Source organism: Hemitrygon akajei, chromosome 27, assembly GCF_048418815.1.
Source record: "Hemitrygon akajei chromosome 27, sHemAka1.3, whole genome shotgun sequence".
NCBI classification, from domain to species: domain Eukaryota; kingdom Metazoa; phylum Chordata; class Chondrichthyes; order Myliobatiformes; family Dasyatidae; genus Hemitrygon; species Hemitrygon akajei.
The window spans coordinates 27,874,871-27,901,329 of NC_133150.1; the positions used below are offsets into that span (position 1 = coordinate 27,874,871).

General features: G+C 39.5%; 1 protein-coding gene across 4 annotated transcripts in view; it reads right to left on the reverse strand.

Annotated features, from left to right (window-relative positions):
* Positions 1 to 18,248, reverse strand: part of slc16a4 (solute carrier family 16 member 4) — a 93,654-nt gene extending 75,406 nt beyond the window's left edge. Inside the window, exon 1 of one of the 4 annotated variants that reach the window (XM_073030521.1) lies at positions 18,131 to 18,248. The gene's annotated coding sequence lies outside the window, so the exon portion shown is untranslated. The other 3 variants (XM_073030523.1, XM_073030520.1, XM_073030524.1) reach the window with 3 other exon arrangements.
* Between the last annotated feature and the right edge of the window lie 8,211 nt (positions 18,249 to 26,459).

Below are 26,459 nucleotides of genomic sequence, written 5' to 3' on the forward strand. Positions count from 1 at the left end.
TCGGACATTTTGACCTCACAATCTATCTTGTTGATAGTTTACCTGCACCACAATTTCTCTGTAGCTATTACACTTTATTCTGCAATGTTATTATTTTAACTTGTTCTACCTCAAAGCACTGTGTAATAAATTAATCTATATAAACAGTAGGCAAGACAAGCTTTGCACTGTATCTTGGTACACGTGACAATAATAATAAACCAAAACAAATAATTCATATTTTCTCAAAAATTATTGTAAATGGAGTTATTTATAAAGAAGATCTGTTAAAAGGATCACTGCAGGTAAGGCTGGCAAAAAAAAAGAATACCATTAAGCCAGGTTAATTTTTACAACAAACAGATTTTACATTATATTTTCAGGTGCTGTTATTGGCCAAACTTATTGTACTCAAATTCACAATTTGTATAGTTGAATGAAGTAGCAACTGGGATTTTATGTAATTGTTACCCATCTTTGTTTAATCTTACTTTGCCGTGAACCTGTCCTTGGCTTTTTTCAACTTTTCCAACTTTTAGATACCATGCTACTATAGACAGTCAAACCAGGATGCACCTGATGCTGAAGAGGTGCAGAAAAGTAGATGTAAACATTGCCCAGCCACTTCTGCTCAAGGAAACTCAAGGCTTCACCCTTGAATAGGCCTACTGTTCATTGCTATTTTCATTTTAATCAGGTGTTTCTGTGAAATGGTAGTGTACCCACTCTCATTGGAGGTCACCAAGAAGCTAACTAGTCTTACAATAAGCGATCTCTGTTCACAGGCAATTTGGTTTGCATTTCAACTTTTATAAGGAGCCAATGATTGAGGTGGAGCAGATTGAATTGTGCTTTACCTTAATCTATTGCTTACGTTTTTCTGAAAATTACTCAACAGAAAGCAGCATGTTTTTATCATTATCTTGTTTATAGTTTCAAATTCCTATTTTTAATCAAGCCACCCAATAGGACTTTCAACTTTAATTTGGACAACTCCTGCTTGAATAAATCTACACAGAATGTATAACCCCCACCAGCAAGCACTTAATGTATATTCAAATATTTAAAACCTTTCATGACCCCAAAAACTATTTTATATGCCACGCCAACATGTACAAAGAAAGATCACACAAAATCAATGATGTAAAGAAACTGTTGTTTTAGTCTTTTGTTTAAAAGATGCACCTGAGCCCCACTAAATATTTAACATCCACTCAGGTCAGCTATTGTGATCAAGTTAAATTTCTCATCAATCTGAATAAAGTGTTCAGAAATTTCAGACCATCAAAAACTATCTAATCACATTCAAGAGCTACCTGCTTTTAAATATTCCTTCCCTCTTTTGTTGTATGATACAGCAAATAAATGTTAAAATAAAACATATGGAGGAGATCATTCAGTCCAGAACAGCTAGGGCCGACACCATGGACTTTAATACTATTTCTCTAATTTTACTCAATACACTTTAATACTTCAAAATGTTCAAGTATTTATGTACAATTATCCCTCATGCCATGACTTAATTATATAGAATGGCACTGTACTCCATCTCTAATAAACACTTTGCTGAAAAATCTTCCCCTCTACCGTCCATGAGTCCATGAATACTACCCCATCTATTTTCCTCTTATTTGCACTACTTATTTTGTTCTTATTAAAGTAATTTTTATGTATTGCACTGAGCTGCTGCAAAACAACAAATTTCCTGACATAAGCCAATGATAATATGCCTGATTCCCATCATCTTGAATGCTTAATACTATCAACCCAACAATCATAAACACTTCAGTCTCTCAAAATCCTTTAGATTTGGTTTCCTTGAACTCTCTTTTCTTTAGTGATCAGCAATGCAGCATGTCAAACTTAGTTTGAAAAGTCTGTAAAAACAACGTAGATTCCATAAAGTGAATAATTAAATTCAGATTTACGATGAGTTTTACTTAAGAAGAGAAACGACTAAAGAAAGATTAATAGGAAATCTCAATGAAATTTTAAGCAGACAAATCAATTCACTTGCTATTGCAATTCACTTAGGAGATGAAGTTAAGATTATCATTAAAGTAGAGATGGGACCCTTTTATACATGGCAACTGTTAAGAGTTGTGGCAATAGTTCTCAAAAATGTGCATGGAGATCTGAATGCACTAGTAATCAGTGCCAGTTCAATTGAACGCAGGCAGATTGCCAGCTTAGCACCGCTGCCTTATTCTTATGATTGTGCGACATGACTACCACTAGCCACGTTGTACCATAGTTGGACACAACAGCAAGGGGCCAAAATTGCGAGGGGTTGGCAAGAGTTAGACACAGGTTTACATGGTGGATGCCCAGATACAACTCTTGGAGGATTATTGTGTCTGGGCCATATAATGTCAGTGGAGTTGGCAACCTTAAGAATGGTGTAACATGGGAGACAATGAAGAACATAGATTGCATTAATTTGTACAGAAGTACAATTCACCCTATTGTCTCTCACTGAACAAACGAGCAGTTATGATAAGTTATAGATGGGCAATAAAAGTTGGCCTTTGTAGAGACACCTACAAATGAAAAAGACGTCTTGTGTGAACATATAGATCTAAAAAGCCTGGAGGCATAAAGGATGGTAAAGTGATGAAGAAGGTGGAGCGGCTGCTTCACTGCGCCCACAGCCAAGTTTTAATACTACAATCCAGTGCTATTGGTATGGCTCTTGAATAAAAGGGGATAACTACATTCAACTTCATTTGCCCCATCACTCACATGTTCCCTCAACCAATGATCTCACTTTCAAGAACGCTTTATCTCATTATCTCATTTTTTTGTATTTTATTGTTACTTATTTATATTTGCATTTGCAGAGTTTGTTATCTTCTGCATTCTGGTTGATCTTTCATTCATCCTGTTTTAGTTACTATTCTACAGATTTACTGAGTACGCCTACAGGACGATGAAACTCAGGGTTACATATGGTGACATATATGTACTTTAATAAAAAAAATTATCTCAAACTTTGAACTTTGAAGTTTGCCTAATCTCCCTGGATCTGTAACTTCCCCAAGTCCCCCAGTTTCCATCCAAATACCAAAGTTGTGCTGGTTAATGATTTAATTGGTTTCTTAAAATTACTTCAAGTGATGATTAGTGCTAGGAGAGTCAGAGGGAAGAAAATGGGCACTTGAGAGAGAATATGTTGTTGGGGAATGGGATTTATCTCCACTTGCCCTAACTGTGGTAGTTTGTACACCATGCACAGGACTCAATAGAAGTCAAGGACCACAGCGGAAACAAAACACTTTATGCTAAGGAAGGAGAGAGATAATTTCAGTATGGACTTAGGCTCTGGAGGAGGGAGTGGTGTTAGGCCAAATATAAACTGATCTAACTTATAAATAAAGTGTAAACAACTAAACAAACTGGAATCACACTGGCCAATTCTTGGAGTGTAACCCAGTAGAGTAGTGTCAGATCCTGAATTTGAAAGGCAGATGTAAAATAAAGATCCGAAAATTCACTAGGGGAAAAAAATGTATGACTGACTGGGGGAATGGACAATATAGATCAAGGATCAACTTTATTCACCATATGCATTTACATGTATTAGGAATTTGCTGTGGTCTGTTGCTGTGACATGCAACAAAACAAATAGCACCTAGCAATTATGAAAAAAAATATAAAAAATAAACTTGGAGGTTAAAGTATTGATAGGGAATATAATGTGCATAAATACATAAGTACTATTGTGCATTTACAATGTAAGCAGCATGATAAATAATGGTTTAATATGTTTACAGTGCAATACAATGACTGTGGTAATAAATAGAGGGGGTGGGGGCTAACTGGAATGGTTGATCAGATTAGCTGCCTGGGTAAGAAACTTTTAAGCTTTAAAGTTGCAGTTTAATGCTATGGCTAAAATTCATCCACTATTATGGTCATGTGAAATTAAATAAAGTATTTTGGCCTTGACAACATTCATGGCATCCCACACTGAGGAGCCTTTCTGAACTCCAAAATATATTTAGACAGCGAACTCCAAATCAGATCAAAACTTCTCCTGGGTGGGTTTGTCAATATTGTGTTAAAAATAAGGTTCAGGCTGGCTGCTCCCTTCCTTCCCTCTTCCAGACAAATAGCAATTTGACATCTCTGACAGCTAGCTACATTAGGAGCCGATTCAACAGCTGCAGGCACACACTATGGTATGCCATAGAGCAGGTTTGCTCACAATGGGTTGAGCATGTCGTTCAGGGCTGTGAGTAAGGTGGGTAATATCAGGACTTGCTGTATAGTTGACTTGCTCTCTAAGGGTTAGGTGTACTATTTAGGGTCTTGCCTAAACAGGCTTGACCTGCTTCACCAGCAAGTCTCCTCACTTCATTTTATGTTGATTCCTCCAGTTTGAGATTCTGATGCTGGTTGACAGCTGGTCTTATTTTAGACATGCACCTGTTTCTTTTTCCTTCAGTTTCTCAAGTTCTCCCATTACTATACTTAGTGAGAGAGGCCACTTTAACAACAAGAGTGCTATAGATTTGAACTGAAGATCTCTGAAACTCCAGCTGAAGACTTAAGTCATCTAGCAGCTCCATGAATAGTGTGCACTTGGGACGTCACATAAAGAACAGACAAGGAGAATAAAACACATTGCTCACGCTCCTCCTTCACCCAATGTCTAAATCATCAGAGATTAAAAGATTTCTTAATCAGTCTCAGGTTTAATATTACCGGCCTATGTCATGAAACATTAACTTTGTGGCAGCAGTACAATGCAGTACATGATAAATATAAAAAATACTAAATTACATTAAGTATATATATGTACAATGTATTAAATAGTTAAATTAAAATAAGTAGTGCAAAACGGAAACAAATTTTAAAAAAGTAATTTGGTGGTGTTCATGGGTTCAATGTCCATTTAGGGATCACGTGGCAGACAGGAAGAAACTTCCTGAATCACTGAGTGTGAGCCTTTAGGCTCCCATACCTCCTGAAGTGGAATGTCCTTGGTGATGGACCTTCCTGACGCACCACTCCTTGAATCTGTCTTGGATACTTTATGTTTCCACATTAATTCCCACATTAATTCCCATCACGTACAAACACAAACCCCATGGAACCCATTAGCAAGTCGATAATGGCAAAAATAAAATAAATGGATGTTTTTTATTCATTGACATTGCGTTACATTTTTGCTTATGTTATTGAAACATAAAGTAAATATCCACGCAGGGCAAACATTTTCTTGCCATGTACCATATATGGTGCTTCCTACTGAAGTGAGGTACACCATGCCAGGCTAATGTTGACATTTTATTCATGTCAGTCCATTTATGGTGCATGTGATTTCTCCCACAGCAAAAATACTAGGCCCATTATTCAAATTTTTTTACACTCAGTCAACTCTGTTGCATAGCTTCTATCAACACATGTCTGTCAAGAGACTCTAGAAACAGAAAAAGTATTCTGGATTCTACCATGCAATAACTAGCAGGTAGAAAGAGCAAAAGATTGAAGACTATTCAAAATGGCCCATTAAAATCCATGCTGACACCTGGAAATCCCTGACACATAAGACCATAAGATATTGGAGTAGAATTGGGCCAGTCATCCTATCAACACTGCTCCGCCATTCAATCGTGGCTCATTTATTTACCCTTACAACCTCATTCTCCTGTCTTCTCCCCGTAACCTTTGATGCCCTCAGTAATCAAGAACCCATCAAGCTTCACTTTAAATATAGCCAATGACTTGGGCTCCATAACCATCTGTGGCAATTAATTCCACTGATTCACCACCCTCTGGCTAAAGAAATTCCTCTTCTTCTCTGTTTCCTTCTCTATTCAATGGGATATCCTTTGATTCTGGTCCTAGAGCCCCCCACTATTCGAAATATTCTCTCCACATCCACTCTAGCTAGGTTTTTCAATATTCAAGAGGTTTCAATGAGATTACCCCCTCATTCTTCTAAATGCCAGTGTGTACATACCCAGAGCCATCAAATGCTTTTCATACGTTAACACTTTCAGTCCTGGGATCATTCTTGTGAACATCGTCTGGACCGTTTCTGATGACAGCACATCCTTTCTTAGATATGGGACCTAAAACTTCTCACAATACTCTAAATGCAGTCTGACCAATTCCTTATAAAGCCTCAACACTACATTCCTGTTTTTATATTTAGATCCCCTCAAAATAAATGCTAACACCACATTTACCTTCCTAACTAACAACTCAAATTGCAAATTAACCTTTAGTAAATCCTGCACTAGGGCTCCCAATTCTCTTCATGCTTCCAATTCCTGAATTCATTCCCTATTTATTCCTTCTTCCAAAGTGCATGACTATACACTTCCCTATGCCTAGATCATCAAAAGTTCTTCAGGAAATTTCCTAGAACCCACCATGTCAAACTGCTTCACACTCCTTCCAATATAAGGTCAGAGTAGGAATACATAGAACTTGTTCACATTTGCACCTCCTCAAGCACTAAAGTAGTCTGGGCTTGCATTCAGCAAGAACTAGATATCAACAGGCAAACACTCCGTAACACGATGCTGCCAGTACTACTGCGCATTGTCAGCATTTTCCATTTTTATTTTGTCTTGTTGAATGCTTTATTTAACATTTACTTCATTACTTGAATTCCAGATTCAAAATTGTACACAAGTGTAAAGGAGAATGAGATAATTGTAATTCAGAATCCAATGCAGCTCAAAACAAAAAAAAACAAGAAATCTAGGCTGTAGATTAAAGAATCTTGAATTTTGAACCATTAAGCCTGCTGTTATCCACATTCTTCCCAAGTTCAGTGTGTACTAATACTTAAATTACTTAAATTTTTAAATATTTAAATCAAACTTTTTGAAATTGACAAGAATCAGGAAGTCCTGCCGATGACCATACTGTTATGTCAACTGATAATACTGATTGATATTGGAAAATGGAAGAAATCTCTTTCATATTATGGACCCTTCTGTTTGAGGGTATCTGCCCTGGAAGTGTTTGATGCAGCAAAACTTATTATCCAAAGCGTGTTCTTATCTAACCTAAGTGTTGCACAGGACAATGTAGAGCAAGCATTCCACTGGACCTCTTGGAAGCTCTTGACACTGAGTAGAGGGTGTATTACTCTGCATCTCTCCTGAAGCATCCTTGCCCTGAGAATATCTTATGGGGTGGTACAGCAAGATTTTTACTGAATATCTAACCAACACTGTAGCTATTGCAGGAGCTTTCATGGTGTACTGTATTGATAACATTTCTCCGTATTAAACCTGCATTGAACAGAAGACTTAATAGGAAATGTAAAGTCAACTTTGCTTAGTGTTACTGCTATAAGCCTGCATGAAGAATTTTCTGCTATCACCTTTTCTAAAGAATTGACATTGTGATCTCACCCTATTTCAATGTAAGAGTTACAATGGAAAGGAGACAGTCATGCAATTTTAATCTCTTGGTTTGCAAATGTATGAAAAATGGAACAAAGAACTGTTATTACAAAAACATCTATCACTGAAGGAAGAGTGTGCGGATTAACACTTGTAGATGCTAAATAGCTTTTTGAAGTTAAAGAATTGTTGACTGCCAAAAGAGGTGTGTTTTCTCTCCTTGATCTAGGCAGAATGTCAGAAATATAGATGGTTAATGGCAAGAATGTCATAAAATTAGTGAAACAACTGTCATATTGAACAGATGTATCTTTGGCTAAGTATGCTTGTTATCTTAAATTGAAAGCATGTGACAAATACACAAGAAGGCTGTGGGTAGATTTTGCCTATAGTATAATACATACATACTCTTGTTGACAACACCAATGATGCACAGATTTTCTCATGTATCATTTGAGACAGACCATTGTGTAACAGACTCTTTTTATCTCTGAGATAATCTGAACTCTGATACACAGACCAGCACACATAACCCCTGAAGATCTCCATAGTGTAATATACTTACTTGCTCTTGTAATCCCTGACATTGCCTACAATGTTCAAAGTTCAAAGTTCAAAATACACAAACACTCATGCAATCCCCTAGACTCACTAGAGTGCTCTACACAGAAAAAACCATGCAACCCCTGACATTATTTATAGTGTGACACAGTGACCAACTTCCACAGGACTTTATAATGTACTCACACGATCCCAAGGCTGCCAAATTATGATGCACTGACTTTCATCATCACTGGTACCTCCCACAGTTTGGTATTGGCTGTGATTGCTTGGTATTCCCTCCCCCAGAGTTTCTGCCACAGACACAGACTACATCAACATACTGGCCCTGACCTATTGCTCATTAACATGATAATATTGTTTTTCTTATCTTGTGGACTGAGCATATGTTGTATCAGGGATCAAGCTTTGTCAATGTTCACCAACCTTCTCATCTCTCAATTTATTGTAACAAACAATATGCACCAGTATGTAGTTTTCCAGATTTCTGCCTCACTTTTGCATCTTCTGAAAAGGCTTACTTATTCATTCATCCAGCTCTGTGTCATCATTTCAGAGGACGTGTCCTGGGCCCAGCACATAAGTGCAATTCTTTTTCTTTTTCAATCTCTTTATTAATATCAACATGATAAGATTAGTACATAGATAATGGGATTACAAACTTACAAAATTAAAATAAACATAAAAGGATACACAAGCAATGAGTACATTATAGTTAAGTCTTCCCAAATCATGAATGATACAAATGTCATATAAACGAAACAAAAAAAACTAAGTAATTCATGTTGAAAACAAAAACAGAAAAGAGAAAAAGAAAAAAAAATATTAATACCCTAAGAAAAACTAAACTAACAAACTAACCACTAACTATTAAGAAAAAAAAAGGAAAGAAGAGAAAAAAAATGGGCTGTTTATAGTATCTATAAAAAAAATTACAAAACCATCAGTGTCCCTAACTCTGATCCTCTCAACATATATATAATCAAAACCAGAAAAACCAATAGGATTGGAACAGGGTCAAATTACATCATGTGAAAATATTGAATAAATGGCCTCCAAATCTTTTCAAATTTAATAGAAGGGTCATATACGACACTTCTAATTTTCTCCAAATTTAGACATAACATAGTTTGAGAAAACCATAAGTGCAATTATGAAGAAAGCATGACAGCACCTTCACTTCCTTAAGGGTTTGTGGACGGCTAAAATTCTGACAAATTTCTATAGATGTGCAGTGGAGAGTATATTGACTGGCTGCATCACAGCCTGGTATGGACACACCAATGCCATTGAAACAAAAGTCCTAAAAGAAGTATTGAATACAGCCCAGTCCTTCACAGGTAAAGTCCTCACAAACATTGAGCACGTCTACAGGAAATGCTGTCACAGGAAAAGAGCATCCGTTATTAGGGACCCCTGCCCCAGCACACAGGATATGCTCTCTTCTCACTGCACAGAAAGTTGCTATCCCTCAATCATGAAGCTCTTGAACCAAAGGGGGTAGATAACATCACTCAACGTCACTTGCCCCACAACCAATGGACTCACTTTCAAGGACTCATCACTTCATGTTCTTGATATTTATTGCTTATTTATTTATTATTATTTCTTTCCTTTTGTATTTGCACAGTTTGTTGTCTTCTGCACCCTGGTTGAACACCTAAGTTGGGTGGTCTTTCATTGATTCCGGTAGGGCTGTTATTCTATAGATTTATTGAGTATACCCACAAAAAAATGAATCGCAGGGTTGTATATGGTGACATACATGTACTTTCATAGTAAATTTACTTTGAATTTTGAACTAATTAGATTTGGGCATTGCATTTATTGCCTATCAATAATTGCTCTGGAGAAGGTGACAGTGAACTATCTTTTTGAAAGACTGCACAAATTCTAGTGAAGCTATTCAAAAACAATACTGGTGGGGTATGTAGCTTCAGGGTTTATACCCACATTGCAAAAACTCAGGCAGCCATTTTTGTGTATGGCTGCCTCAGGTGGTGTATGAAATCCCCACAAAATATTACCACATGCAATACCCAGCTAACTAGGAGGACACGGAACACCCTTGTAAGTGGAACTGATCTTCACTTGAACCCTTTTCTTATCATTCCTAAGTGAAGGAGTACTGGAGGAATTCCTTCAGATTATGATTGAAGTAAAATTAGCTTTAAGTTGTAAAGAGAGTGGAGTGAATGAGTCCAGTTGGGGTTTTCCCCTAATCAGATAGTTGATACCAATTGGCAAAATATCTTGCAACTGGAGTTATCCAGCGGGCAATTAGATGTAAGCTGAATGCCAGTGGCAAAACACCCTCAGAATCTTATCTTCTCCTTGAGCCTACTTTGACGGTGCAGTGGGGAACATGACCTTGCCTACTTCCTGCTGAAGTGACTCTTTCAGCAGGAAGTTTAGAGGGATCTGTACTTAGATGCATTTAGTTCATTCATCAACTCAAAAGCACAGGACCCTGTGCTCCTCAAACTGTTCACAGGGGCATGCACTACAGAGGATGTCAATTGCTGCTAGAAGACCAACAACTTTGAAAGAAGCATATTGTCTTCCTGAGCACAGTGATCAAATAGGTTGTCAGAAAAGATAAAGAACAAAGAACAATACAGCACAGTACAGGCCATTCAGCCCACAATGTTGTGCCAGCCCCTGAACCCTGCCTCCCACATAACCCTCCACCTTAAATTCCTCCATATACCTGTCTAGTAGTCTCTTAAATTTCACTAGTGTATCTGCCTCCACCACTGACTCAGGCAGTGCATTCCACGCACCAACCTCTCTCTGAGTGAAAAACCTTCCTCTAATATCCCCCTTGAACTTCCCTCCCCTTACCTTAAAGCCATGTCCTCTTGTATTGAGCAGTGGTGCCCTGGGGAAGAGGCACTGGCTGTCCACTCTATCTATTCCTCTTAACATCTTTTACACCTCTATCATGTCTCCTCTCATCCTCCTTCTCTCCAGAGAGTAAAGCCCTAGCTCCCTTAATCTCTGATCATAATCCATACTCTCTAAACCAGGCAGCATCCTGGTAAATCTCCTCTGTACCCTTTCCAATGCTTCCACATCCTTCCTATAGTGAGGCGACCAGAACTGGACTTTATTTATTACATGTACTTTGAAGCAAGGAAACGCGCAGTGAAACGCACGATTTGCGTCAAATCAAATCTGTGAGGATTGTGCTTGGGGGCAGCCCATAAGTGCCCACAAGTCGCCATGATTCTAGCGCTATCTAGCGTATGTTCACAACTTACTAACCCCAACACTAACGGTACTTCTGTAAAATGTAGGAGGAAATCAGAACACTCGGGTGAAGCAACACACAAAATGTGAGAAGATCTGCAGATGCTGGAAATCCAAAGCAGCACACACAAAATGCTCGTGGAACTCAGCAGGTCAAGCAGCTTCTATGGAAACAAGAAAAACGGACAATGTTCAGGCCATGACCCTTCTTCGGAACACCTGGATGAAACCCAAAAGGTCACAGGGAGAATTTACAAGCTCTTTAACAGATGGCAGCAGGAATCAAGCACTGATCAGTGATCGCTGGTGGTGTAAAGTGATAGCACTAACTGCTATGCTACTTTGCTGTACTTTGAAACTTTGTTAGAATACTTTCTAATCACCTCGCACTAAGCTCAACAAAACAAATGGGCACTATGAATGAGGAGAGGCATGTAAAGAGGATTCAAGGAAATACAGACCAGCTGAGAGGGCAAGAATATAGCAGATCCAGTATAACGTAGAAAAGAACATCAAGTTACCCACTTGACAGTATAAAACAGGAAAACAAAGTATTTTGTAAATGGGGAGAAATTGCATAATGCTGATGTTCATATGGGCTCAGTAGTCCTTGTACCCAGGTCAATGAAAGCTGACAAGCAACTGTTGCAAACAATTGGGAAAGCAAATGATATGTTGCCTCTTTCAACAGTAAAGTTAACTTACTGAAATTGAACAAGGCACTGGTGAGATTGCGCCTAGACTACTGTATGTTTATCAGAACAAGGCTATACCTGACATGGAGGGGATACAGTAAAGATTTGCTAGACTGGTTCTAGGGATAACTTATGAGGAGAGATTGAATGGAATCAGCTTGTATTCTAGAGGAATGAAAGGAGACCTCATTGAAACTTAAATATTCCTTATGAAATTAGACAAGCTGAACAGTAAGTATGTTTTACTGGCTAATGATTCTAAAACCAAGAGTCATATCTTAGCATTTAGGACTGAGATGAGGAGAAATTTCTTCATCAAGGGAGTGGGAATTTTTGGAATTCTCTACTCGAGGGCTGTGGAAATGTAACCGATGAGTTTATTCCAAACAGCTCAATATTGTTCTTGCAGGAGTTGTCTCATGGAGCAGAACTACTGCAGATGCTAATGTCATTCTCCTCTATCAACAGTATATCAGAACAGACAAGATATTCCAAGTTGGATCCCCATTAGTAAGTGCAATTTCACCTGATCGACATGGAAGATGGTCAACAGAGAAGGCAGAAGCTAAAGTGACATGAAATGAGAAGTTGCTCAACAATGGCAACATTGAATTTATGGAATCACCATGGAATCCAGGAAGAGCTAGTAAGGTGGATTCAAAATTGACTCAGAGGTAGAAAGCGAAGGGTTGGTTGAAGGTTGTTTCTCAGAATGGAGGCCAGTGATTAGTTGTGTGCTGCAGAGTTCACTGTCTGAGCCCTTGTTATTCATTAATTGCATTCACAATTTGGATATAAGTACACAAAACGATAGGTAAATTTGAGGATAATCACATTTTGATTTGTTAGGGAGTGAGCCAAAGAGTGGCAAATAGATTTCAATACAGATTGGTATGGGGTGATACACTTTGGCAAGTCAAACCTGTGCAGAAGTTATACTATGAGTATAGGGATTGTAATGGGCCTGAGGACTTCCAAGTACAAGTGCAAACCTCAGTGAGCACAACATCACGGGTAGACAGGGTGATGAAGAAGGCATTCAGCATGCTGGCCTTCATTAGTTACAGCACTGACTATAGGATTTGGGACAATACATATTGCAATTATACAGTATAAACCATTGGTGAGGCTGTACTTTGAGTGCTGTTCATCCTGTTATAGGAGTGATGTAGTTAAACTGGAAGGTGTACTGAAAAGATCTAAGACGGCCTGGGTCATATTGAAAGGTTGGACTGGCAATATCTTTATTCTTTGAAATGTGGGAAAGTAAGGGGTGATCGTAAAGCAATGTTTAAAATTATAAGAGGCATAGATAATATAGATGGGTCTCCAGGTAAGGGGAGTTTCAAAGCACGGGGTCATAGAGTTGAGATAGATAGGTAGATACTTTATCGATCCCAAAGGAAATTACAGTGTCACAGTAGTATTACAAGTGCACAGATAAACAAACATACAAATATTAGAAGAGAGAAAAGAAAGAATAAAAATAAGTTACCTCAAACAATCTAACAGGAGGAGGTCATCACTTCCCTGGCTATAGGTTGACTCATTATAGAGCCTAATGGCCGAGGGTAAGAATGACCTCACTTAGTGGTCTTTGGAGCAGCTCAGTTGTCTTAGTCTATTACTAAAAGTGTTCCTCTGTTCAGCCAAGGTGGCATGCAGAAGCTGAGAAACATTGTCTGGAACTGCCAGGATTTTCCATAGGATCCTTTGTTCTACCACAGTCTCCAGTTTGTCCAGTTTGACTCCTATAACAGAGCCAGCCTTTCTAATCAGTTTATTGAGTCTGTTGGCATCACCCATGTTGATGCCAACATAGCATCAACTGCACATCACCACATAGAAGATTGTACTGGCAACAACAGACTGGTGGAACATGTGAAGGAGAGGTCTGCATACTCTAAAGGACCTTAGTCTCCTCAGGCAGTAGGGGCGTCTCTGGCCCTTGTACACAGCCTCTGTGTTGGTGCTCCACTCAAGTTGGTTGTCCAGGTTTACCCCCAGGTACCTGAAGGTCATCACCACGTCCACGTCCTCACCATCTATTGTATCGAGGAGCAGTGTAGGCTTAGTTTTCCTAAAATCTTTCAGCATTTCCTTTATCTTACTGATGTTAAGATGACAGGGAAAAGATTTAAAAGGGACATGAGGGGCAACATTTTCCATGCAAAGGGTTGCGAGTATTTGGAATAGTTTGTCAGAGGAAATGTTTAAAGCAGGTACAATAGTATCATTTAAGAAGCACTTCAATAGGAACATGGAGGGGAAGGACTTAGAGGAAAATGGACCAAATTCGGGAATTTGGGACGAATTTATTGGGCACCATAATTAGCATGGATTTGTTGGGCCCAAGTGTCTGGATCCATGCTTTATAGTTCCATGACCACCATAGACCCCATTTTTATCAGCATAATAAAAATATCTTGGAAAATTTTACAGGGATATCATCAATAATACTGAAACCAGACTATCTGAGGAGATGTTAGGGCAGATGATCACATGCTTAATCAGTTTTAAGGAGCATAGAGATAGAGGTATATAGAAAGGAATTTTCATAGCTTTGGGCTTTGGAAGTTGGAACTCTGTCTCACAATAGTGGTGATTAAATCTGGGAAGATTAAAAAACCAGATTAGACTTGTAGATAACTCAGAGGGCTCTAAGTGTGGAAGAGATTAGTAAATTAGGGGTAAGTGAAAATGAAAAGGGAATTGAAACAATAAGAACTCAAAAGTCAGGAGTACTTGTGTTTCCCAGCACTCAATATAATCATAGCCAACCGTAAATCACCTTTCCAACTGATTTCTTGAACCCTTTAGTAAATAGACCTTAAGACACAGGAGAAGAACTAGGCCATTGGTCCATTGAGTCAATTGATCATAATTGATTTATTTTCCCTCTCAACCCCATTCTCCTGCCTTCTTCCCATAACATTTGAAACCCTTACTAATGAAGAACCTATCAATTGCTGTTTTAAATATACCCAATGACTTACCATCTGTGAATCCACAGGTTCAGCAACTTCTGGCTCAAGAAATACTTCTCATCTCTGTTCTAAAGGGATACCCTTCTATTGTAAGGCCATGAATTCAAGTCCTAGACTTTCCCACTGTTGCAAGCATCCTTGCTATGGCCTGTCTCTAGACAGTTCAATATTTGATAGGTTTCAATGAGAACCCCCCCCCCCCACTTCATTCTTCTAAATTCCACCAAGTGCAGGCCCAGATCCATCAAACACTCCTCATATGTTAACTCCTTTATTCCTGGGACCTTTCTCGTAAGCCTCCTCTAGACACTGTCCAATACCAGCACATCCTTTCTTAGATATTGGGGCTGTAAAATGCTCACAGTACTCCAAATGTGGTCTCTCACCAACGCCTTATAAAGTCCCATCACTCCATCCTTGCTTTTTATATTATAATCCTCTCAAGATGAATGCTAACATTGCATTTGTCTTCCTTACCTCTGGCTCAGCCTGCAAATTAACTTTTCGAGAATCCTGCGTGAGGACTCTCAATCCCCTTTGCAACCCTTTTGTGGAGTTTGTGTGCAAATTGATTGTTGAATTTCCTGCAGAGTTACCCAAGCAATGAGGTGCTTTGGATATATTGAGGAGATGTTAAAAGCTCTGCCAAAGAGCAACTTTTTTCTTCTACTGACTCCAACGAAGTAAAACATAGTTACATCTTTAATAAATAATATCAACAAGTTTGCACTAAACCAGATTAGCAACAATTGCAAAACACTGAGATATTTTGAATGAAACTGAGCACACCAAATCTCTCTGCATTTGTGATCGAAAGCTAAACAGTAAAACTAAGTGAAGTCTGGATTCAGTGAAAATATGTTTCATCATATTGAAAGTGATTTGTAGGAAGGATATTAGGTTTATTATTTATAAGACATTTTATTAACTAATGAAGCTACTTTTACCTCCACTTTTCGCCAGGTGAACACAAATGCACAATGAAGATGTGGAGAGTTTATTGTTACTGAATTTGGAAAGACCGCCCTTAATGCTTTAACTGTAGAATTTCTGCTTGGTTACTCAGTACCTGACAAAAAAAAAGTTAAGCTCTGGTCTCTGGAAAAAATGTTCCTTAATATTGTGAGCTGGAAGGAGTGCAGTCACCACTCCTTACAACTGCTAGCAATTAAAAAGGTGCTTATGAGTCAACTGAACAAACCAGAAGGACAATATCTTTCCAATCCCATCCCGTGGTGGAGTGTAGATGGCGTTTTCTTGTGAAGAATTATGATTATGATTAACACAAAATTGTGGCAACAGTACTTGTAAAAGCACTTCAAAAGACATTCCAAATCTAGACCTCAGTCTTGATTATACTCAAAAAATGAGACTCCATATCCTTCTCAGATAAAGGCTTACAACTCTCTTTTTGAAGAATGTACATCTTATCCTGGTCTTAAATGAGCACTTCCTTATCCTGACTCTATACTTCCTGGTTCTAGGTTCCTGCAGGAGAAGACAACCTTATAGTACCTTTTCATCTTTCAAATGAATTTAAGAACGAAGAGTTCAACTATGTCCTTTGGCCTCTGGAGCCATTTCACAAAATACAACATTATTTTCAAACCCACACTTAAGATTCTTTCAGAACATATTTTGCCAATAGTGTTCTTGTTATTATAAATTCCATATATTATATGCAAATCTCAGTTTTGTTTTAACCTCTCTTGTGGGTAAATAACCAGCCTATGTATGAGATGCGTCTGGCGAGTCTGCATTTTGAAAACTAACATATCCCTTTGCAGGATTGCATACGTGCGGACTCAGTTTCGAACCTGTTTGAGAATATTTTAGAATTCCTTTCAGGGTGAAGTGATTTATTTAAACACTGTGATTCACCTGCACTAGGGACAGGAACTGATTTCCTCTCCTATATACCCCTCCCTCAGAAACGTTCCCCGTGGCAAAGCCTTTACCCTTCAATTAACACCTGCTGTGGAGTTTTTGGTAGATTTTTGTCCATGCGTCTGGGCATCGGAGATACCGTTTAAATTGAAGTTTTTCTGGTTGCCTTTAAAGTTTTTTTAAAACATAGAAATGGAAAAACTCCAGTGAATGGACATGTGGATTTAAGGAGAGGGGGCGGGATGAGAGAAGTTTGATGGGTCAGTCGGGGTAGGGTTTTAGTCCGTAACTACACGTTCTTTCCTCTTCGGGGGCAACGAGGAAGATTAATGGAAATCCATTATTCGGGCAAAGAAGTCCGTGCATTTCAGCGCAAGTGTTAATTTCCCCCTCTCTCTTATGGGAAAGCTGGAAGGAGTTTGAACACTCTCTTCACACTCTTCGCTCTGACACAAACGCCACCCGGATACAATAGTCATGACAAGCTGAAACGCGCTAATTGACGTAATGTAACCAAGGAGCGACCTCCGACCATCTAACCCACACCTGATGCAGGGGTTCGACCCGAAACACCCACAGACACCACTGGACCCCCTAAAGATATCCAGCAGATTGTTAATCTGGACTGACCGACATGTCTTTTGCAAACGGGAAGCATCCGTTTAGCAGTTAAAAGTTGGTCTCACTGAGGGCTGAAATCAAAATTGGACGAAACGACCCACAGACAAAAAAAAAAGCTTCACTACCTTTTTTTTTAAAGAACAGTTCTTGCGTTTCCTGCGTTCAGTGGTTCTTAAATGATATTGCAAGTTCTTCCACGTATTAGGCGGACACAGAGTTTACACGCTAGCTTCCCCTGCCCGCTGTGCAGTCATCGCTGATTCATTCACAAATATCAGAGATCGAAAAACACACCTCTACCCAGCACAACAGTAGAACTTTTTCACCCTGTACATATACTCATTCAGTTTGCAAGTTATATCCATTCAGTCTGTGCTCTCACAGAGCGAGCGGACGATCTTCAAGAACCTACCGTGTACTATGTACCGCGTGCCGGGAGAGCGGAGAGCGGAGAGCGGCTCACGTCTAATCCTCTTCAGGCGCTGGGCACCACAAGGACGGCTTTGTATGGAGATATGGCCCTGTGAGCATGTGACTGACGCTTTAAACAATATCAAAACTTAATCTGCAGTTTTGGCCATCGCTTTCTAACGCCGCCAGTGCGGTGGCAACACCAGTTCTGACTCAGGTCTACACTGACCGGCTCCTGACATCGACACTGTGCGCTTGAAGATGAATCTCACCTGCTGCCTGTCTCGACCACTCCTCCCTGCAGCCAATATTTAACAAAAAGTTACATATGCATGTATAAGTTTTAATTATTTAACCGCTGGCTCACCTTCAAGACGTGTCCCGCCTCTGCCCTTGCATCTTTTAGCTCCTCCCCTTCCTCGGAATCTTCCCGCACCCACTCAAATCTCAGACCACCTCTAAGTACCACCTTCTTTGCCGGCTGGCGTTTTGCGGGTTTCTGTGGTAGCTGACGGAGCCTCTGAGGGGACCCAAGACTCTTCCATGGATGGGGCAATATGGGACTGACGTGGGGGGTGGGGGTGCGGTGGGCAGCCTGAGAGCTGGTCTACACTTTCTGCTGCTTAGGTCGACCCTGATCATGGACTCCTGGTACTTGATGTTATCCCTGAATTGTCCTTCTCCATTTTGAGTTGTCCCCAAGGAAACAGTGGAGTTGTTGCATTTGTTCATGGACACTTTGCTCACCTAGAGTCATTTCCTCTGTTTTCCTGGCAATATCTTCATTTGTCAGAGCCCAAACTAGAATGACTGTTTTGGGAATTTGGTCTTGAGTGTACAAGCAACATGGTTGAGTTTGTAGCTCCATCTGTACCTCATAACATCTTCCTATAATCCACATGCCCACCCTGTGTCTCATAATATTTTATTTGGTTTGATAATGTTTTATTTTGGTTTGATCTCCCTGTATACCTCATCTCCACCCTATGTCTGATAATTTCTCCCTGTATACCTCATGTCCACTCTCTGTTTGATAATATCTCCCTGTATACCTCATCTCCACCCTATGTCTGATAATTTCTCCCTGTATACCTCATGTCCACCCTCATTTAATATCTCTCTGTATACCTCATGTCCACCCTATGTCCGATAATATCTCTCTGTATACCTCATGTCCACCCTATGTCCGATAATATCTCTCTGTATACCTCATGTCCACCCTATGTCCGATAATATCTCCCTGTATACCTTATGTGCACCCTACATTTGATAATATCTCTCTGTACAGTATACCTCATGTCCACCCTATGTTTGATAATATCTCGGCATATACCTCATGTCCACCCCTGTTTTATAATATCTCCCTGTATACTTCATGTCCACCCTATGTCTGATATCTCTCTGTATACCACATGTGTGCTCTATGTTCGATAATATCTCCCTGTATACCTCATGTCCACCCTATGTTCTATAATACCTCCCTGTATACCTCATGCCTACCCTGTTCGATAATACTCCTCTTTGTACCTTTGCCCAACCTATGTCTGATAATATCTCCCTGTATACCTCTTCTTAATCTCTCCACGTGTACTGTTTAACTCATTCCCATGTATACCATCTTATTCCCCCATATATCTCAGTCCCTCTTAGTCTCCTCTGTAATGCTTCCCATGCATCCTATATCCTGGGTCTACTGATCTCTCACCCTGAATCTCTGAAGACTCATTTTAGTAACTTTCTGTACCTCAGCCCCTATGTCTTTCAGTCCCATCTGTGTATTATTCAACCTCCTCACCCCCTGTACATCAGCCTTGTACCTCTGTTCCCTTACTCGTACCCTTCAGTTTTCCCTGGTTACTCACAGTATCAGTTGCACCATGTTTTCTAAATATCTATTAACCCATTGTAAAGATCCCTTTTCTCATTTGATGCTGGAAATTTGATTCCACCTCCCACCCCCAACACAGGCTGTTTTACTTCTGGAGCAACCAGTACAATTTCTGAACTCAGCTGAGAATCAATAGTATCACTGGGTAGATCCTGCATTGCATTCTCTACACACAGCTCTAGTGCATTTAATCCAACTAGGCTCATTGACCAGAGTGTGTCAATTAAAAATGTATTAATCCTCTGCTCTCTTCACCAACAGGAACCATTGCCTGATTCCTTGCATAACAAATCATTCTCATTAGAGTGCCGTTCAAACTCAGATGGAAACTAAATTAATTTAGCTTAAAACTGTTTCTTTCACACTGGAAAAGTTTTAAAAATCAATACATATTTGATTATCATGTATACCATCCTATGCTTCCCCCACCACTCCCCACCCGGGTATCTCAGCTCCTCTCCTCATAAATCTAAGTCTATCCTGTGATGTTTCCCATACAAGTCCTCAAAATATCTTGATCACCATAGATGAACCGCTAACAATGAAATACATTGATCTCTTGCAAGGACCACTCTGAACTGAAGTCTGGCCTTCCCTTTCTCCCTTTATAGTAGTGTAGCCATTTTGCATAACAACTGGAATATTCAGGACCGGAATATTGAGTTCAGTTCCCGTTGCTATCTGTAAGGAGTTCTCCACACGACTGCGCGGGTTTCCTCCAGGAGATCCCATTTTCTCCCATGTTCCAAAGATGTACAGAATAGGGTTAGTAGGTTGTGGGAAGACTACGCTGGCATCGGAAGGGTGCTGACACTTGTGGGCTGTCCTCAGCAAATCCTCGGACCATGTTGGTTGTTGACACAAACAACACAGTTCGTTGTATGTTTTGATGTACATGTGAGAAATAAAGTTAATCTTTAAATCTTTATTGTGAACTACCTCAGAATTTCCAACCCTACGGCGGGGGTTCCCAACCTGGGGTCCACAGACCCTTACTTAATAGTATCAGTCCATGGAATTAAAAAGTTTGGGAACACCTGCTCAACAGTAAACAAATAAGGCCCGGCCCATCTTCAAATATTCATCATAGCAAACACTTGTCCACATTTATCAATATATTTAGACTGATTGCTTTATTTTGATGTATTATATTCAGGGGAAACAGTTAAGGGTGAGAAAAGGCATTTGGTCAGTTCTGCTCAGATTTCCTCTATGCTCCAACTTGCCATTCCAGTGATCAACTACATTGGGCAGCCCGGCAACATGGTAACTATCACTACGCCTTTGTAGTCCACAGAGCTGGGTTTCATCCTGACTTCCATTCCTGTTTGTTTAGAGTTTAGATATTTTCCCTGTCATCATGTGCCTTTCCTTGAGACACTCTGGTTTCCTCCTTCATCGTAATAATACTTGATAAATGAATTGGCTTCTGCAAATTTCCCCAAGTGGGTAGCAAGTTATTTGCTGGAATTGAAAGTCAACCAGGCAGAACTTCTATTTTCATTAATTTTATTTAAAGAACCATGCACATGGCTTTCAAATTCATCTTAAGCATCACGCACAAAATGCTGCAGGAGCTCAGCAGGCCAGGCAGAACCTATGGAAAACTTTACAACAGCAGTACAGTGAAATACATGATAAACAAATATAGAAAACAAAAAAACCTGAGTTTCATTCAGTGCATATATGTCTATTAAGTAGTTAAGTTTAAATAAGCAATGTAAAAAACAGAAATAAAAAAGTAGTGTTCATGGGTTCACAATCCATTTAGAAATCAGATGTTAGAGGGGAAGAAGTTGTTCCTGAATCACTGAGTATGTGCCTTTAGGCTTCTGTATCTCCTTCCTGATGGTAACAGTGTAAAGAGGGCATGACCTAGGTAGTGGGGATCCTTAATGATAGATGCTGCCTTCCTAAGGCACTGCTCCTTGAAGATGCTTTGGATACAATGGAGGCTTGTACCCATGATGGAGCTGAATATTTTTACAAGTTTTTGCAACATATTTTGATCTTGTGCAGTACACCACCTCCCTCCCCATACCAAAGGGTGCTGTAGCCAGTCAGAATGCTCTCCACGGTACATTTGTAGAAGTAGTATTTTAGTTAACAAATCAAATCTCCTCAAACTCCTAATGGAATACAAACATTTGTATGTCCACTGTCTTGCCTTCTTTTTAGCTGAATCATTAGGTTGTGTTTACGTTAGGTCCTCAGAGATATTGACACACAGAAACATGAAATTGCTCACTCTCTCCAGTTCTGATCCCTCTATGATCCCTATGAGGATTGGTTTGTGTTCCCCCATCTTCCCCTTTCTGAAGTCCACAATCGGCTCTTTTGTCTTACTAACATTGGGTGCAAGATTATTGCTGAAATATCACTCAACTAGCTGATTTATCTTGTTCCTGTATGCCCTTTCATCAGCATCTGAAATTCTGTCTGCAATGGTTGTATTATCTAGGCCTCATATGGAGCCAGTGATCATTAATGGAGAATGTGTGGAGCAGGTTAAGACCTACAAGTATCTGGGAGTACAGTTAGACGAGAAGCTAGACTGGACTGCCAACACAGATGCCTTGTGCAGGAAGGCACAGAGTCGACTGTACTTCCTAAGAAGGTTGGCGTCATTCAATGTCTGTAGTGAGATGCTGAAGATGTTCTATAGGTCAGTTGTGGAGAGCGCCCTCTTCTTTGTGGTGGCGTGTTGGGGAGGAAGCATTAAGAAGAGGGACGCCTCACGTCTTAATAAGCTGGTAAGGAAGGCGGGCTCTGTCGTGGGCAAAGTACTGGAGAGTTTAACATTGGTAGCTGAGCGAAGGGCGCTGAGTAGGCTACGGTCAATTATGGATAACTCTGAACATCCTCTACATAGCACCATCCAGAGACAGAGAAGTAGTTTCAGCGACAGGTTACTATCGATACAATGCTCCTCAGACAGGATGAAGAGGTCAATACTCCCCAATGCCATTAGGCTTTACAATTCTACCGCCAGGACTTAAGAACTTTTTAAAAGCTATTATTAATGCTTTTTGAGATAGTGATTTAGATGCATATCATATTTTTTACTGAGTTAAGTATTGTATGTAATTAGTTTTGCTACAACAAGTGTATGGGACATTGGAAAAAAAGTTGAATTTCCCCATGGGGATGAATAAAGTATCTATCTATCTATCTATCTATCTATCAGCAAATTTATAAATGCATTTTTCTTAAATACCAAAAGTTTGCTGCCTTACTGAGTAAAGGTCATCCAGACAAAACAAATATGAAAGGTAAATTGATTCAAACTATTTATATTAGATGCCAAAGTGAAAATATTTGGGATTTAGAAAAAAAAAGCTTTTCTCCCTAAATTGTCTCTTCAGTTTGGAGAGTTAATGCTAATCTGCTCTTGGCATAATTTCTATTGGCACATTGAGTCTCCCCAGTAACTACTCTTGTAGGCAAGGATAAATCCCATCACCCCCCAATCACAAGGAGCACTGATTATGCATTCAAGTATGCATTCAGTTTGTGGTTCTTGTGATTTCTATCCATTACTGTTAATGGATGTAAAATTTGCAGCGGCCACAAACTTGGCAGTTTCCCAAATTCCTGGTTGTGCTTCTGCTGTTCAAGCAAGTTCGAGGAGCTTAAAGATTAACAATTACCCCTCACATCCAACAGTTTTGATTCATTATTCAATGCCCTGATTGTTGGTATTTCTTCTTTTAATTACGTTGTTATCAAAAATGGTGAATCTGCTCTCCCTCCCCCATTCCCAGGCAGGCAAATTTGTCTTCTGATAATTCTAATTCTCCTAATGCACAGTTACCTTGCTTGTGCTTTCTCTTGTCTGGTTAGGATTCACAGTACGATTAGTCTGCCAAGTGCATCATTCATTTGGCATCCTTCAACACTTTGTATTGGGATAACTAATTCAACTCTACTGTTCGAAATAAAAAATAAAAAGTTTACAATTAGTTTTTGCATCCCAGTCACTGAGGAGGTTTAGATGCCCCCATCAGTCTGGCTTGCTATCTGTTTTCGACCTCCCTCACTGGTCTCAACAGCTTGATCTGGGAGACGAGGCCATTCTTAATCTTTTAAGAAAGGGTCCAGTCAGGCTTCATTCAGTTCAAGTAGATAACAGAGAAAATCAGGATTTACAGTCTCAATTGCCCCTCACTTGTTATCTGTCTTTTAATTTGGTAACTTACTTCCATTATTGGTAATCCCTCAATTAGATTTTCACTTAACAATCTTACAATAAAAAACCGGAAATTTCTGGGTACGAAAACTCCTGCTACTGTATTCAGAATTAAACATGTTCAGCAATTATTGTTTCTGTTTCTGGAACAATCTGATTCCTGTGAAATGTAACTTTTTTTCTTGTTTTTTCCCTTTGTCTTTCTTGAAGGTTATGGCTGCTCAATGATCTATAGCTCTGTACAGGTTAACCTTCTTCCAACTGGCAGGAATTAACTGTGAACTATAATCGTGAATGTTGATGAAGGGAGGGTCACCATGATTGGTCTAATGTATTGTTAGATGGTGTCTATTTTGAAAATACATCACAGACAGGAGTCCTGAACAGTTTTGGGACTATAAGTTGAACTTTTGAGAAACTAACTGTGAAGGAATTTTTTAATGCCTTTATCAAGCTCAGATTTCTCTATAGTAGGTACCTTTGTAAGAAATGCAATTTATTAAAGTTTCTAAAACTGCTTTAAATCATAACCAATAAATTTGACTTGGTTAGTTAGTAGATGTTCAGTATACCAGAATAAATTCATTGCTCTTTTTTGAAGATCCACTGTGATTTTTTTTACCTCTGCTTGAGAAGACAGATGAGTCTTCAGTACTGCCTCTCTAAGAGTGTATTACTGCCTCATTGCTGACTCTTTAACAACGTACTGGCTCACAGACAGTGTGCCATTTCCTTAGTACCGTGAGATCTGTACACACTCAGTACTCCAGTCTGTTAAATTGGATGCTATTTTCAAACTTCTCGAGTTGGGACATGAAACCACAGCCACTGGATAAAGTGCCCTGCGTCAAACGTAGGATCAGCTGAAGGTTACCCATAGCAAAGGTCTCTCTCTCTCCCTCTCGCTCGATGCTGCTGGAAGGTTATGCTGCAGTTCTGAGTCTTGGACAAGGTTTAGTTGACGCAGTTATGGATTGGACTCTAGTACACATTATGATGTGCTTCTGGTTTCCGCTCACTCCCTTTTTGTTGCTATTTTGGGTGATTTTGATCAGGGCGGCTTGTAGATAATGAACTGCAGCTCTGGATTGAACTGAAATGAGTAAGCCTGGACTCTTTTGTTTTGGTGTTTTATATTCTGTGTTTCTCGCTCCTGTTTCTTGCCCTTTGAGCGATTTGGGGTGGGGGGGTTTGATGTTTTTCTTTGAACGATTTCCAGGGTTTTCTTTGCTTTGTGGCTGTCTATGGGAAGATGAATCTCAGGGTTGTGTACTGCATACATACTTTGATAATAAATGTACTTTGAATCTTGGATTCAGCAATAAATTTAGTGAACACATTTTGAAAAGTGATGGAAATGCTTTTATGTTCAAAAAATATTGTGCATTAAAGTGGCCTGGACCCAAGAGTGACTCAATACTTGAATTTAATATGGCAGGTGTAACTTTTCATTGCATTGTTGTTTTCAAAGCTTTTAAACTTCCAGTTATTGTTAGTGCTTTTGTAACATTATATTTCCTATGAAGTAACACGTTTGTCTGTGCTTTGATGCTTTCGAGTCTTCTACTATTTGTGACCATGATAAGCTCCAGGCTAAAAAAGGATTATTAATTCATTAAAGGATTGAAAGGCAGGTCTATTGCATGCTTTCCAATACACCAAGCAAGCCTTTAATTATTTAATTAATTGACTGGAAGGAAGGTATCTCAGTTAAAGAAAAGAGCTGAAATCTCAGGTAAAATACATCAGGGTGGAATTAGTCAGGTTATTGGGTGGATCTTCTCCTAGGAAGGAATAAAGCTTTGGGATGACTTATTGATTGATATAGTAGATCATAAACACAAAAGATTTGGTAGGTGCTGAAAATCTTAACGAGAACACATAAAAGTGTTGGAGAAATACTGTCACACCCCTTCTCTTTTCCTCACCTGCCCATCTCCTCCCTCTGCTCCCCTCCTCCTTCGTTTTCTTCCACTGTCCACTGCCCCCTCCAATTAGATTCTTTCTTCTCCAGCCCTTCACTCACCTACCACGTCGCAGCTTATTTCATCACTTTTCCCCACCCACCTACTTTTTCCCTCACCTGGTTTCACTTACACCTCAGCCGACTTACACTTTACCCCTACCCCACCTTCTTATTCTGGCTTCTATCCCTTTCCTTTAAGTGCCTGATGAAGTGTCTCCAACCAAAGCATCGATTGTTGGTTTCCCCTGCATAGATGCTGCATGGCTTGCTGAGTTCCTCTAGTGATATAGTGAATGTTGTTTCTCTTTTGAGATTTTAATATCCATTCCTGATTGGGTACAGTTTGTAGAAGGTAGTTAACTTTACTGAAAATACTTGCTGCATCTTCACCCATCATGTGGCAGACTTGATGGATCGACTGGTCTGTTCCTGCATCATCAAATTTGTTTACATAGACAAATATACTGAGTCCTACTGTGGATATCCGGGTACAATATTCAGCAGCAGAAATACACATCCATATAAAAATAAGACAACCTCTATACCCCCAAGCCCTGTTTCACCTTGCAATGGGATGGCATTTGATTTGGGACATCATTCCATCTAGCCATCTCTACTCCATATCGCCATATCCCTTACTGCTTTTGGTGAAC